This window comes from Corythoichthys intestinalis, chromosome 14 (assembly GCF_030265065.1).
Source record: "Corythoichthys intestinalis isolate RoL2023-P3 chromosome 14, ASM3026506v1, whole genome shotgun sequence".
Classification (NCBI taxonomy): Eukaryota; Metazoa; Chordata; class Actinopteri; order Syngnathiformes; family Syngnathidae; genus Corythoichthys; species Corythoichthys intestinalis.
In genome coordinates this window covers 53,154,904-53,167,908 of record NC_080408.1, presented here as the reverse complement: position 1 = coordinate 53,167,908, position 13,005 = coordinate 53,154,904, and the positions used below count along the sequence as shown (strand labels likewise).

Genomic DNA, 13,005 nt, shown 5'->3' with positions numbered 1-13,005 from the left:
GAGATTAAATGACAACTTAAAATTCAGCGTTAAAATTCAACATCTGGTAGTGCTTTGCAGCGCTGGGAGAAAGCGTGGTTGAAGTTAAAGAGATGGTGGACAAAGAAGGGAAAAGAGAAGAGGAGAACACTAACTCTGTTTGGAAAATTAGTGATGTATGTTCAAATGTTTGTGTCACATGCTCGATTCCAAGTGAAAAGAGGATCAGTAGGATAAGCAAACTCAGACCATTCTGGCTAGTGTTTCTCAAGGGGTAACAACACTCCATATACGGTCACACAGATCCCCTCCCTCTTCTCCTGTTTCCTCTCACTTTACCCCCATCTCCCTACTTTTTGAAACATCCCCTCCCCTAGTCTGTCCCAGTTGTCTGGGCGAACACGCCACGTCAGGACTGGATACTCTTCGTGGCCAAAATGGACAGCAAGGGAACCAAAGATGCAAACCTGTACCTCAAAAAGTTACACGCACAGATGTGCTCCTAAAAGCTGAGGAAGGGACAACTCTGATGGCTGAATTGCTCTTCCGAGAGGTTGGTTAAGCCAAGATGGAGAGCACAGAAGACAGAACTACAGGCAACAGGAATGACAGAAAATAGCAAAAGCCGGCTCCGTCCACCCAGTGTTCAGACTACCTGTTCATTCTTATACTTGTGTACAGTAGTATGCACATTGGTTAGACTGGGCATGGAACTCATTCTGTCAGTCTGTCTGCAGGACACAAGCTGTCAAATTTATTTATTTTCCTTTATTATTATTTATCTAAATTTATGTAGATTTTGACCAAATAGATTTATAGCTCGTATACCTTCGATTTGGGGGTTAAAGTTTCAAACTTATCGTCAAATCCAATGGTTAGCAGTCTGAATACTGCTAAATGCACACATTAAGGACATTTTTACCAGATATGAATTGAAAGGTGTGCAGACTTCTAGCCTAGCAATCTGATGGTCCACGTAGGAGGGGGCATCAAACAACTTTTTGCGGAGACAATGCCTGTGCAAAAAGGAGCAGCCTCGTCTGTGACGTCATCGTTATAGTCCCGAGTGTTGAGAAAAGTAGTACACTAAACCAAGTTCACTATCGTTGCGTGATGCTTTTGTGTGTTTGAGTAGCATATGATAGGCTCCGCATTAACAAATATGTGACAAAGTCCTTTCCTTTCAGTTTTTGACTCGTTCACTGCATGACTGGGAAGTCAAGTTAGCAGCAATCTCGGTCAGGAGGACCGACTAAGTAAACAGCAAGTGACATAACTCAGTCTTGCCTCCTGCCTGCACACTGCTTGCTTATTGGCCACACATGGGAGTGAGTGACTGATGCTCTGATTCTGTTTCTGCTCCCTCCACTGCCTGCGATGAGACTTGCGTCTGATTGGTCGTTCGTGATGTCAGACGCTGCCGCTTGCTCAACGCCCTCCCACGCGAGTCCCAACTTCCTTATGAATTAATCAGTGCAGAAGGTGATTAGTTCGGTCTCGTTCCTTCAAAGAATATGTTCACAAAGAACGAATCGTTCACGACCGACTCAACACTAATATTTGTACTATCAGGCTGTTTTGGCGGACGGATACAGTGTTCGTAAATAACGGCTGACAAAACTTTGATAAATGCACTTTTGTAAAATTTCGCGAGCTCTGGGACACTCGAAAAATGACTCTCATACTTCTCCTTGCTAAGCTAAATGGTACCTTGATGTGCATTTGTGTGGAAATGTAGGTCATTAACATCAACATCATCTTCAAAAAAAACTATTCGCCTTCTCACCGAAACTAGTAAAACTCTACACAACTATTAGAATGCCCTCTATTCCTTGAAATAGGAAAAGTCGCTGTTTTCTTGTGCAACAATGAAAAATAAATGGATTGGTGCTTGGGACTACAGTAAATATGCTTGCCTTCCTGACAGCGTCTACGTCAGGCTACGTGGCTCCTCCCCCAGGGCACCTGGTCCTACACCAACCCCTACGCCGACGGCAACAAGCAGATCTTGCCTACTTTGACCCCGTGCACCTTTGGAAGAACATCTACAGCAGCTTTCACAACACGGCTGTATGGTACTGCCCAGTAAGTGGGGCTCAAGTAAGTGGCCAGCATTATTCACTTTATAAAAAAGATGAATCAAAACACCTATCTTTCTAAAACAATCATGTTTTTTAGGACCCTGTGAAGATGAGGACGGCCCGATTCTCAAGCCTGAAGGTGCTGGCCAGGTGGGAGAACTACAAGTCCGTCAAGGCCAGCAACTGTTTATATATTATTGATTATTTATTCTGCATGTTTTCCTTAAGTATTAAGTTGCTGATGTTAAATGATTTATTAGCTGTTGAAAACTTTTAAAAAATTACGTTGCTATTTTGGTCAAAAACTTATATGATATGCGAAAAATTGCTATTGATCCTGAAAATATGGGTGATTATCTCTGCATTGAGTGATTTTTGTGCATCTAGTGTAAAATCTGAGAATTTTATAGCCATTTTATGTTTTGTTATACTTATATAAAAATAATTGGAATTTAATAAGGGAACGACGTTGAATTTTTTTATGCCGCTGCTCATGGAGACTCATATATGGCTACGGTAGGTGCCTGTTTTGGTTTTAGGTCAGTATCAGCTTTGGTTTTGAAAATATTTGAATTTGAAGTTTTTGAAGCCGAGGAGATGACAGCAAATATATTGTTATGTTTTTAGTACAGCTTGGAATGAAGTAGCCTATTTACTAAAGAAGAGGTTTATGGATGTACAGGTAGTCCCCGGGTTACAAACATGTTCCGTTCCTTCACTGGCGACATAACCTGAATTTCCGCATAAAGTCGGAATTAACCCTTTAAGTAACCCAAAATAACTATACAAAAAGTCCAAAAGTATTGTATTTTTGTTTAATGATACACTGTCGTCTGGTGGCAGCGTTGGGTCTGGCTGGGCGGTCGCCTTGTATGACTTAGCAGACTCAGACATCAGACATCGAGAAGGGATAGCTGCGCTCCTGTTTGGCCCACTTAAGGCTGTAAGTTGTTTCAGCTAATATATGTCTGTCTGCATTTGTGTTTTTTAGACCTCCAGTTTATGGAGTTATGTGTGAGTGATTTGCAATGAAAATTATAAATACCTCAGCATTCGTAGCATTTAAGATAGCAGACTTTGTTCGTCAAATAACGTGATTTCAATCTACTAAATTTAAATCAGACAGATAAATACATATAAAATAAATAAATAAATAAAATAACAAATCAGACGAGATGGACGTTTAAACACCTATTGTTTTCTGTCAAGTGTTTTATTGTAAAAATGTGTGCCATTTTGAACATGAATGCACATACATTGGGGCAAAAACCGTATTGGCCCGAATATAAGACGACCCCTTCTTTTTCAAGACTCAAGTTTGAAAAAAGACTTTTTGAACACCAAATTAATTTTATACAGAAAATATAGTACGTCCGAAACAAAAGATTATAGCAATATATTTGAGAGAAAAAGCATGTTATTTTGCCTCATTCAAATCTTAATATCTGAACATTTAAATATATAAACTTAAGTAGAATCACATTTGTAAATGAATGACTTCTGGTTTTTGAAATGTAAATAAACCAATCTATTGCGATAAAACAACAAAATTGCAATAACTGCATTAAACATCAAAGTGAAGTCTAACTGTAACTGTAGTCTTGAAACAAATATGAATAAGGAAAAACATTGCAATAAAATAATGCCAACTGGTTAAACCTTTGCCTGGCACAGCCAGACTATTCTCCCTGTATTTTTCAAACACTGTGAGAAATAGTCTGGGACCCAGCCCATTAACGGCCTCTCGAGCAAGGTACAAAATCAATCGTCCAATCAGATTCGTTTATTTGCGTGACGTGTTCTTAACGAGTAACGTCACTCTTGCGTGCCGAAAGTCGTGTCTACAACAACACAGATGCTGAACGGGAGAGCCGAGAATATGTTCCAATCCGTGCTAAAACCAGTTTTAAATTACCAAAAACACATCGAAACAAGTCATTGACAACAGTCAACATGGCTCGCGCCCATGGCCCATGTTGAATAAACTTCTCCATTCTCCGTTCATGTGAATTACTTGTCACTTTAACAACGTCACGTCTGCCCGTCGCTGATTGGTCCACTCCGCTGTCTGTTTGCTGTGGCTTGCTCCGCCAAATTTGATCTGCCGGACGGTCGCCAGACTAATCGCTGGAACAGCGGTGAGTCTGGTATACCAGGCAAGTTAAACTTGATCTATCTGAGACCTGTCATGACAGAACATCGCTTCATTGATATCTGGCGCCATCTAGCATCATGAATGGGTATAATGTCTAGACCGGGAATATAAGACGACCCCCTCTTTTTCAATCTTATTTCAATGCAAAAAACACCGTCTTATATTTGGGCCAATACGGTAAGTATTTAGTCAACCACTATTTGTGCAAGTTCTCCCACTTGAAAATATTAGAAAGTCCTGTAATTGTCAACATGGGTAAACCTCAACCATGAAAGACAGAATGTGGGGGAAAAAAAAAAACTGAAAATCACATTGTTTGATTTTTAAATAATTTATTTGCAAAGAATTTATTTATTTGTTTTAGCACCAACTTCATTGGTTAAACTGTCTGTGCTCGATTGGTAGAAACAAAAACCAGGACCCACAGTGGCCCTTGCGGACAGGTTTGGACACCCATGGTGTAAAGGAAAGAATGAATGGGGCCATGTATCGAGAGATTTTGAGTGAAAATCTCCTCCCATCAGCAAGGGCATTGAAGATGAGACGTGTCTTTCAGCATGACAATGATCCCAAACACACAGCCAGGGCAACAAAGGAGTGGCTTCGTAAGAAGCATTTTAAGGTCCTGGAGCAGCCTAGCCAGTCTCCAGATCTCAACCCCATAGAAAATCTGTGGAGGGAGTTGAAAGTCCGTGTTGCCCAACGACAGCCCCAAAACATCACTGCTTTAGAGGAGATCTGCATGGAGGAATGGGCCAAAATACCAGCAACAGCGTGTGAAAAGCTTGTGAAGAGTTACAGAAAACACTTTTCCTCCGTTATTGCCAAAAAGGGTACATAACAAAGTATTGAGATGAAGTTTTGGTATTGACCAAATACTTATTCTCCACCATGATTTGCAAATAAATTCTTTAAAAATCAAAAAATGTGATTTTCTGTTCTTTTTCCACTTTGTCTCTCTCATGGTTGAGGTTTACCCATGTTTACAATTACAGGCCTCTCTAATCTTTTCAAGTAGGAGAACTTGCACAATTGGTGGTTGACTAAATACTTTTTACCCCACTGTATATGTGTTACAGCTTTACAACGTGTCAAAAGCACAAAAGCACAATTGCCTTGTTTACTGTCTGTAAAGCTGAACATCTTCATGTTTAACAGAACGTCATATTAATAAAGTACAATAAAAAATAAGCTACGGTGAGGTACAATAAGGTACTGTTTATGCGACAAAAAAAAAAATAACAACAACAAACGATGGAAACAAAATGGCGGACGAGACTCCAGCATCGTAAAGTCGTAAGTGCGTCGTAACCTGGGGACTACCAAGATTTAAAGAGGATATAAAAGGTGGTTGGTGTGAGAGCAAAGGATGCAGATGACTGGGTTAGATGGAGACAACTGATTTGCTGTGGTGAGGGAAAAACCAACAGGTAAAGAAGACATATAAAATGGCATTCATTATTCATGACACGAAAGCCAATCCGGAACAAATTAATTTCATATCTTGAGGTAGCACCATATATAATAAAACATACTGTACTGTATATGTATTTATTAGGGTTATTTATTTTTAATTTACTTGTGGACTATTTTTTTGCTTGTACCCCTGCTCATTCACCGCCATTGACAGTTATAGACATCAAATCCATTTCACCTGAGAAGGCTGACATTGAGTGATCATTTTTCACTGCCATTGACGGCGATAGAAATCCAATCCAATTTGACAGGGGGCTGAGAGAGATCATTGCCAGCCTGGATCGGCGTCCATTGTCATCAATGGCAGCCAATGAGTTATTAATAAATACATTTCAAACCCTGAATTCGATTCTCTGAAAATTACATGATCGGGCCCCATTTCCAACTATGTGATTGGACTTGGATTTCTCTTTTTTCAATGGCGTAGTGGCCTAGTATGTTGCATTACTGTACTCTAGTTACACTGATAGTTCAATGGGTTTTCAGAAATTGAGAGCCTTTTGCAGAATACTTAAAATATCTGCATTCAGTTATTAAATTACTACTTTACATCACTGAAGGCGGTATAGGCCAGTTTGTAAATTTTTATGTAAACTGGAGTGTTTCACACAACAGAATTTTTAGATGATGATATTTGGATTAACAACAACATTTATCTCACCTGAATGCAAGCGATTTTAAACTAAATGTTATACGCGTATATGACTGCACAAAGTTCACAAAGTGTAAAACACAAACATGCAAAGCCAAGCTCATGGAACACTAAGGTATCAAATGATCACCTAAGCCCCTTAATCAGGGTTAACTAAACCGCTCCTCAAGGGCCTCTATGGGTGCTTGGAGTGGGAAGCTTTGGGTAACTCACGATACCTTATCTCAAGATATGGCGAAACAACAATTATCGTTGATAGTCTTTTCATCCTTCTGCCATGAATAGGGATGGGAATTGATACAATTTTTACGATTCCAATTCAATTATCGATATTGCTTAAAGATTCGATTCTTTATCGATTCTCTTATCGATTCTAATTTGGGGGAAAAGAACAAACGATTTGATTGGCATCGAGTTTGTTTAATCAGAAGTCACAACCTTACAAACTCACAACGAGGTCAAAAGAGGCCCAAAGCCTCAATGTTAGCTGTGGCAATAAGTGGCAAATGCACAAGCATGTGTAACATTTTACTGAAACATGTTTCTAATAGAAATAAAAAATATTGGTATATATCGGCATATAGGTCCTTGTTCTGCCTTTAGCAATATGTGTTAAAGCAGAAAGCAAACTTTTTCCTGTGAGGGCCGCTAACTTTTGCCTTCTCTGTTGTAACAGAAACAGTGTGACGATTGCAGGAGTGCCTAAATGTAAAAAATATTGTTTTTCAGAAAGCCACAATCGAATAACCCTTTCTGGATTCTTCACGGAACAAAAGTAAATAAAATAAAAATGATAATATAATATAATATAATATAATATAAGAATTATAAATAACAATAACACTATTAATTAAACAGATAATAACCAAATAGCCCTCTCTGAGTTCTTCACAGAAAAAGGCCAGGAAATAAATAACACTATTGAGGAAAAAAAAAAAAAAAGATTCAAAATGCTTTCTGGTATTGTTAAGGGGGCCGGACCAAATGTGGGGCCGTAGTTTGGGGACCCCTGTGTTAAAGTGTATTATTTACAATTATATTGAAATCTATGACTTATAGTTTTTATGGTGCTTTCACGCTCAAGTGGGGGCTCCCTTGCGCTTCCTCACATGAAGAAGAACGCGCTCACGTGAAGAAGAGCGCACTTACACGCGAAGAAGTGCAGGATCCAAGCGAGTGAGCGAGTTAGTGAGAGAGGGAAACACTGGTACGAGCCTACGTTCTTTGTTAATGTTTGTAAAATATCTACAGAGGCGACGCCTGTATGTATCAGCTTTTGTGTTGTGTGTTTCCACTCGCGATCGGACACTTAAATCCAGTTGTATAGTGGTTTAAACGATGTGCTAATGCTAGAGAACGCATGCTAACAGTTTGTGTTATTAATGTATTAGCAGCTAATCATCGCTGATTTACGTTGATCCAAACCTGTTTGTTATTGGGGACGAAATTGATTTGTTTCATTTCTATTTTTAGTTTCACCCTTCAAGTGATGGTTGAATAAAGTCAGCAAATTATACCAACGTCTTCTGTATCATCATTTGGGAGTTTAGCTAGCTGTATATCCAGGACTGAGCCTTAGCGTCTCGGTGAGGACATTGCAGTCGTAGTCCCTCCCGATGCAGTTATCTCCACCTTGCAATGACTGCAAATTGCTTTGTTGTAATTTTTTATTTCGTGAGGTGAAGACACACTTTTGAACCTACGTGCTGTCATTGTTATGTTTACGGCTGCAATGCTCGTGCTAAACCATCGTAACCTTTCATTTTCACCCTCTTTCCTGGTGAAGTGTAGCCAAATTTTAGCGCGAGTGGTTCTTGGCGCCATGCTAGTTTGATGCGTCTGGACAACAAGACATGTCGCAATATGCGTCTTTAGGAATTGTTAAAGGGATCGTTTAGGCTTTTTCATTGTGATGTCAAGGCCTCGAAACACTAGGAACCGGTTTGGAATTGGAATCGGATTTCGATTCCCATCCCTAGCCATGAACTTCAATGAGTTTAACCAAACACGGAGTTTAAGGGGGGGCTGGCCCCCCCTTAAACTCCGCGTTTGGTTAAACGGTGGCTGAAAAGTGTTATTGCATGCAATTTTCCGGTAAAATAGTGTCTATAAAATTGGTAAAGTATTAAAACTAACAACAAAAATGAATAAAATGAACAAATAAAAGATATTTTTATAATGGGTCAAAAATGTCCTGAGAGACTGTGCTGTGGAGCTCACAGATGTCTTCACCGACATCTTCAACACTTCTCTGAGCCAGGCCATTGTCCCCTCATGCCTCAAAGCCACCACCATCATCCCAGTTCCAAATAAGTCGTCTCCCACCAGCTACAATGACTACCGCCCGGTGGCACTCACTCCCATCATCATGAAGTGCTTCGAGCGGTTAGTCATGACGCACATCAAATCCACCCTCCCCCCCACCCTGGACCCCTTCCAGTTTGCATATCGGCCAAATCGCTCAACCGACGACGCCATCTCAATTGCCCTCCACTCAGCCCTCACCCATCTAGAGACCAAAGACCCCCAAAACAGAATGCTGTTTATGGACTTCAGCTCAGCATTTAACACAATAATCCCTCAGCAGCTCATCCACAAACTAGACCAGCTAGGCCTTAACACCTCCCTGTGTAACTGGCTGTTAGATTTCCTGACACAGAGACCACAGGCAGTCCGGGTTGTCAATAACATCTCCAGCACCATCACAATGAACACTGGGGTCCCCCAAGGATGTGTGCTGAGCCCCCTCCTTTTCTCTCTGCTGACCCACGACTGCACCCCGTCATCCAGCTCCAACATCTTCATAAAGTTTGCGGACTACACAACTGTGGTGGGTCTCATCAATAACGGCGATGAGACAGGCTACAGGAGTGAGGTGAGCAGGCTGGCCTTGTGGTGCAAGGACAACAATCTCCACCTGAACGTGGAGAAGACCAAGGAGATTGTTGTCGACTTCAGGAGAGCGCACACCCAGCACGCCCCACTTACGATCAACGGTGCTGCAGTGGAGAGGGTGAGCAGCACCAAGTTCCTGGGCGTGCACATCAGTGAGGACCTCTCCTGGAGTCAGAACATCGTGTCCCTGGCCAAAAAAGCCCATCAGCGCCTGTATTTCCTCCGTAAACTCAGGAAAGCAAGAGCCCCGGACCCCATCGTGCTCTCATTCTACAGGGGCACCATCGAGAATATCCTGACCAGCTGCATCACCGTGTGGTATGGAACCTGTACTGTGGCCTGCCGCAAGACCTTGCAGCACATCGTGAGAGCATCTGAGAAGGTCATCGGTACCCCCCTCTCACCCCTCCTGGAGATCTACAACTCCCGCATCATCCACAAAGCCACCAGGATTGCGGGTGACCCCACCCACCCATCCCACAGCCTCTTCAGCTTGCTGCCGTCGGGGAGAAGACTGCGGAGTCTTCGGGCCAGAACCAGCAGGCTCAAGGACAGCTTCTTTCACCAGGCTGTCAGGGCTCTGAACTCCCTCCCTGCACTACCCCTTCGTACCCCTCAACCTTCTGCCAAATAAGGTAACCATCACCCCCTGCCGACCAAGGCACTAGCGTACTTTAATACTTTAATATTCACTCAGGACTGTTATATTCAGCTGCTATTTCTTTCTCTCTTGAAAATGCACTACCTAACTTCAAGCCACTTTTGTACACATCTTTGCACCATATTACATTTTAAATGATATTCATTTTGTTTGTACATAGTCCAGTTGTTATTTTATTTAGTAGTATTTTATGTAGTAATTTTTTTTTTTTTTTTTTAATGCTCTGTGGTTTTATACGCATGTTTGCACGTGGGGAGAAAGGAAAGAAATTTCATCTGTGCTGTATGTTCTACGTATATAAAGCTGAACTTGAACTTATTTTTTGAAAAGATCATGTGACTAGCACCTTAGACGGTCATTTGCTTTGTTTAGCCAAAGCCACCCAAGTGTGATGGGGCGTAGTGTTGACTCCTGCCAACAGGAGGAGCTAGAAGCCCATTTAGACTGAATTTAGTACCCCCGTGGAATGATCGCAGGACTCGGAACTCGGAGAGTGCAAACGTAGAACGTGGACGAGCGTAGACGGCGCGCGGCCGTTGGCCGAAACCTAGACCGCGGCCCGCCTCCTCCTCGTGTCCTAGAAAATCCCGCGCCGCCGTTGGCCGAAACGTGGACCGCGGCCCGCCTCCTTTTTTCGGCCGCGGCCAATCGGCTCTCCTCGCCTACGACCGCGGACGCCCGTGATTGGCTCCGCGAACGCAGACCGCGGCGGCCCGCCTCCTCCTTACGACGCGCCTGCGGTTGGCCCAAAAGACGCAATCGGCGAAAAGACCCACGCGCTCAATCGACAAGCCGAAAAGGTAAATATTGTGTATGAAATTCGCCAAAAACGATGCAAACCGAGTGTTGTTTTTCAATTACCGATTCGAGCTAACGCTAGCTAGGCTAGCTGGTGTGTGGATAAGCCGTGTTGTGCGCGTTGCGCCGCGCTAATAATAATTAGCCGACGCATGTAAAGTTAACGTTCAATGACTCCGTGTGCTATACGTCTTGTATTACTTGTAACTAGTCACAAATTTAACCGATAACTCATTCATTTCACTTCTGTTCAATGCATTTTTTGTTGTGACGTGATCCTCCCTAGTATGATGCCCACACTGTAATTGCTCCCTATTTGGATTACAAAAAAACACTAAACAAAACAGAAATACTGTACTACATAGACGTCATCATTTTGTAAGTGGGCCAATTTTGCATTTTCCCCAATAACTTTGTTTTTATTTGGAATTTGGGAATTATATGAACTCAAGACACCCCTCTCAACATTTTAGCATCTCTGAACATCAAGTCATTTTTCTTTTTCTAATTGCCAGCTAGGAATGGAGGCATCCTCTTCACAACCGACAAAAACGCAATTTTATTATTACCATCATCTAGAATTTTTCCTCCGTGTCATGTCCTGCTTTTGTGTTGACACTTGCCTTTGTGTTTCTCAGTGTACATCAGAAGCGATGACCGGCCACCACGCTTTGCTGCCTAAACTGCGCTTGAGAAGTACATGTACAAACAAGGTATTGTTCTGGATGCCTTTTAAACAAAAAAAAAAAAAAATCCTTCATTTAAAAAATGAATTGAACTATATTATTACTTCTTGTCTGATGTGTTTTTTTTTTGTTTTTTTTTTACACCTAACAGGTAGGAAAAACTGCCTTGCCGTCACCGCAGCTCCAACAGGCCAGCAGATCCCCGGCCAGCTCACGGTGACCTTTGGGAAATACAAAGGCAAGACCTTCATGTGGCTTATGGAGGAAGATGTCGGCTATGTCAAGTAGTGAGTATAAAAAAGAAATTGATAATAGGCAGTGGATTGTGTGTCTTTGTTACCCCCCCCCAAAAAAAATCTGTTTAAAACAACTACTGCATGCTCTCTTAAAAGGTCTCCTCGATGGCCACGTAAAGGAGAGGCGACGACAGAAGGGAATGTGCGACACCAAAACTGGGGAGTGGTGGCTGAAGGAGCAGCTTCTACGCTACGTGGATATGTTCCCTCCGGTGTCATGCCACTTGGAGCAGAACATCGACCGGGCCATCTGCGGGCATGGCCGCTTCCGGTCCTTCACGTTCGAGGAGATGTGGCAGTTTTATGACCTCTCCAAGCTCTTCCGTAACGATCTCTAGGCCGAAAGCGCAGAAGAATGGAAGATGGTCCAGGAAACCTTCTGCTTTGTGCGTCAGTGGCTACTGATGACAGAGTAGGACATCAATGTCACGTTAAGCGATTTCGACTGTACATCCTCACAAAGGAGTAGGAGGTCAGTAGGTCGATAAAAAAATAACATAATTTCCTTTGCCATTGTTATAATGCATTACAGGGCTTACCCGTGATATTTATTTTTTGTTCTGTAGCAAGCTAAAGGCAAAGTTGCACCAGCTACGCCCTTCACGTCAGCTTGTGCATCAGCATTAGCAGCATTATCAACATGACCTGCTGTAGCAAATACACCATCAGCAGCAGCAGTAGCAGCAAACAGCAGCAGCACAACAACAATCACCACCACCACAAGGTGATGATGACGACTGGCAATGTAAAATACTACGCGCCTGTGCGCTTTGTGGCCAATCCGCACAGGGTCACAAAAAATATTTAAAAAATAAAATAAAATAAAAATAGACCTACACGGTCAAGGCGTCCACGTCCAAGGGACTTTCTGGCAGGTCTTTTGAAAACTTTGTAAATTTTAAGGAGGCGGTCAATGACCTTGTAAAATAAAACACATTGATATGTATTTCATGTCTCAGCTACTTCTTTTTACACACACAAATATGCAGTATGCTCGGCATAGCATATAGTCCTGTATATTGTGCACTTTCCCAACGAGTGCAGACGGAAAATTAATAACCTAGTCCTTATTTCTCAACACTTCAATATCTGCAAAACACTTGCTTATCATTAAACCTTTTGAAGACTCAATACAGGCTGCTTAACTTTTACTGTGTACTATATGTCCTTTATATAAATACAAGAAAAAAAACTGGAATTTGAGTGTAATAACAAATACATTTAAAGCATACAGAAATTGGGAAAAGTCCAAACGCCCTTAATTGAAAGTGGGGAAAAATAGGCCAAGACAACACAACAGCTAAAACACAGTAATGAAGAAATCTA

At 41.9% G+C, this 13,005-nt stretch overlaps 1 protein-coding gene and 1 long non-coding RNA gene across 2 annotated transcripts in view; one reads left to right on the top strand and one right to left on the bottom strand.

Annotated features, from left to right (window-relative positions):
• The window catches only part of LOC130929732 (dynamin-3-like), a 161,687-nt gene that overhangs the window by 18,632 nt on the left and 130,050 nt on the right, over positions 1-13,005 (bottom strand). The gene's annotated exons all lie outside the window — the stretch shown is intronic.
• LOC130929735 (uncharacterized) lies at positions 10,474-11,657 on the top strand. Its single transcript, XR_009066950.1, has 3 exons — positions 10,474-10,699; positions 11,336-11,410; positions 11,535-11,657. It is a non-coding gene; the product is annotated as an uncharacterized LOC130929735 (long non-coding RNA).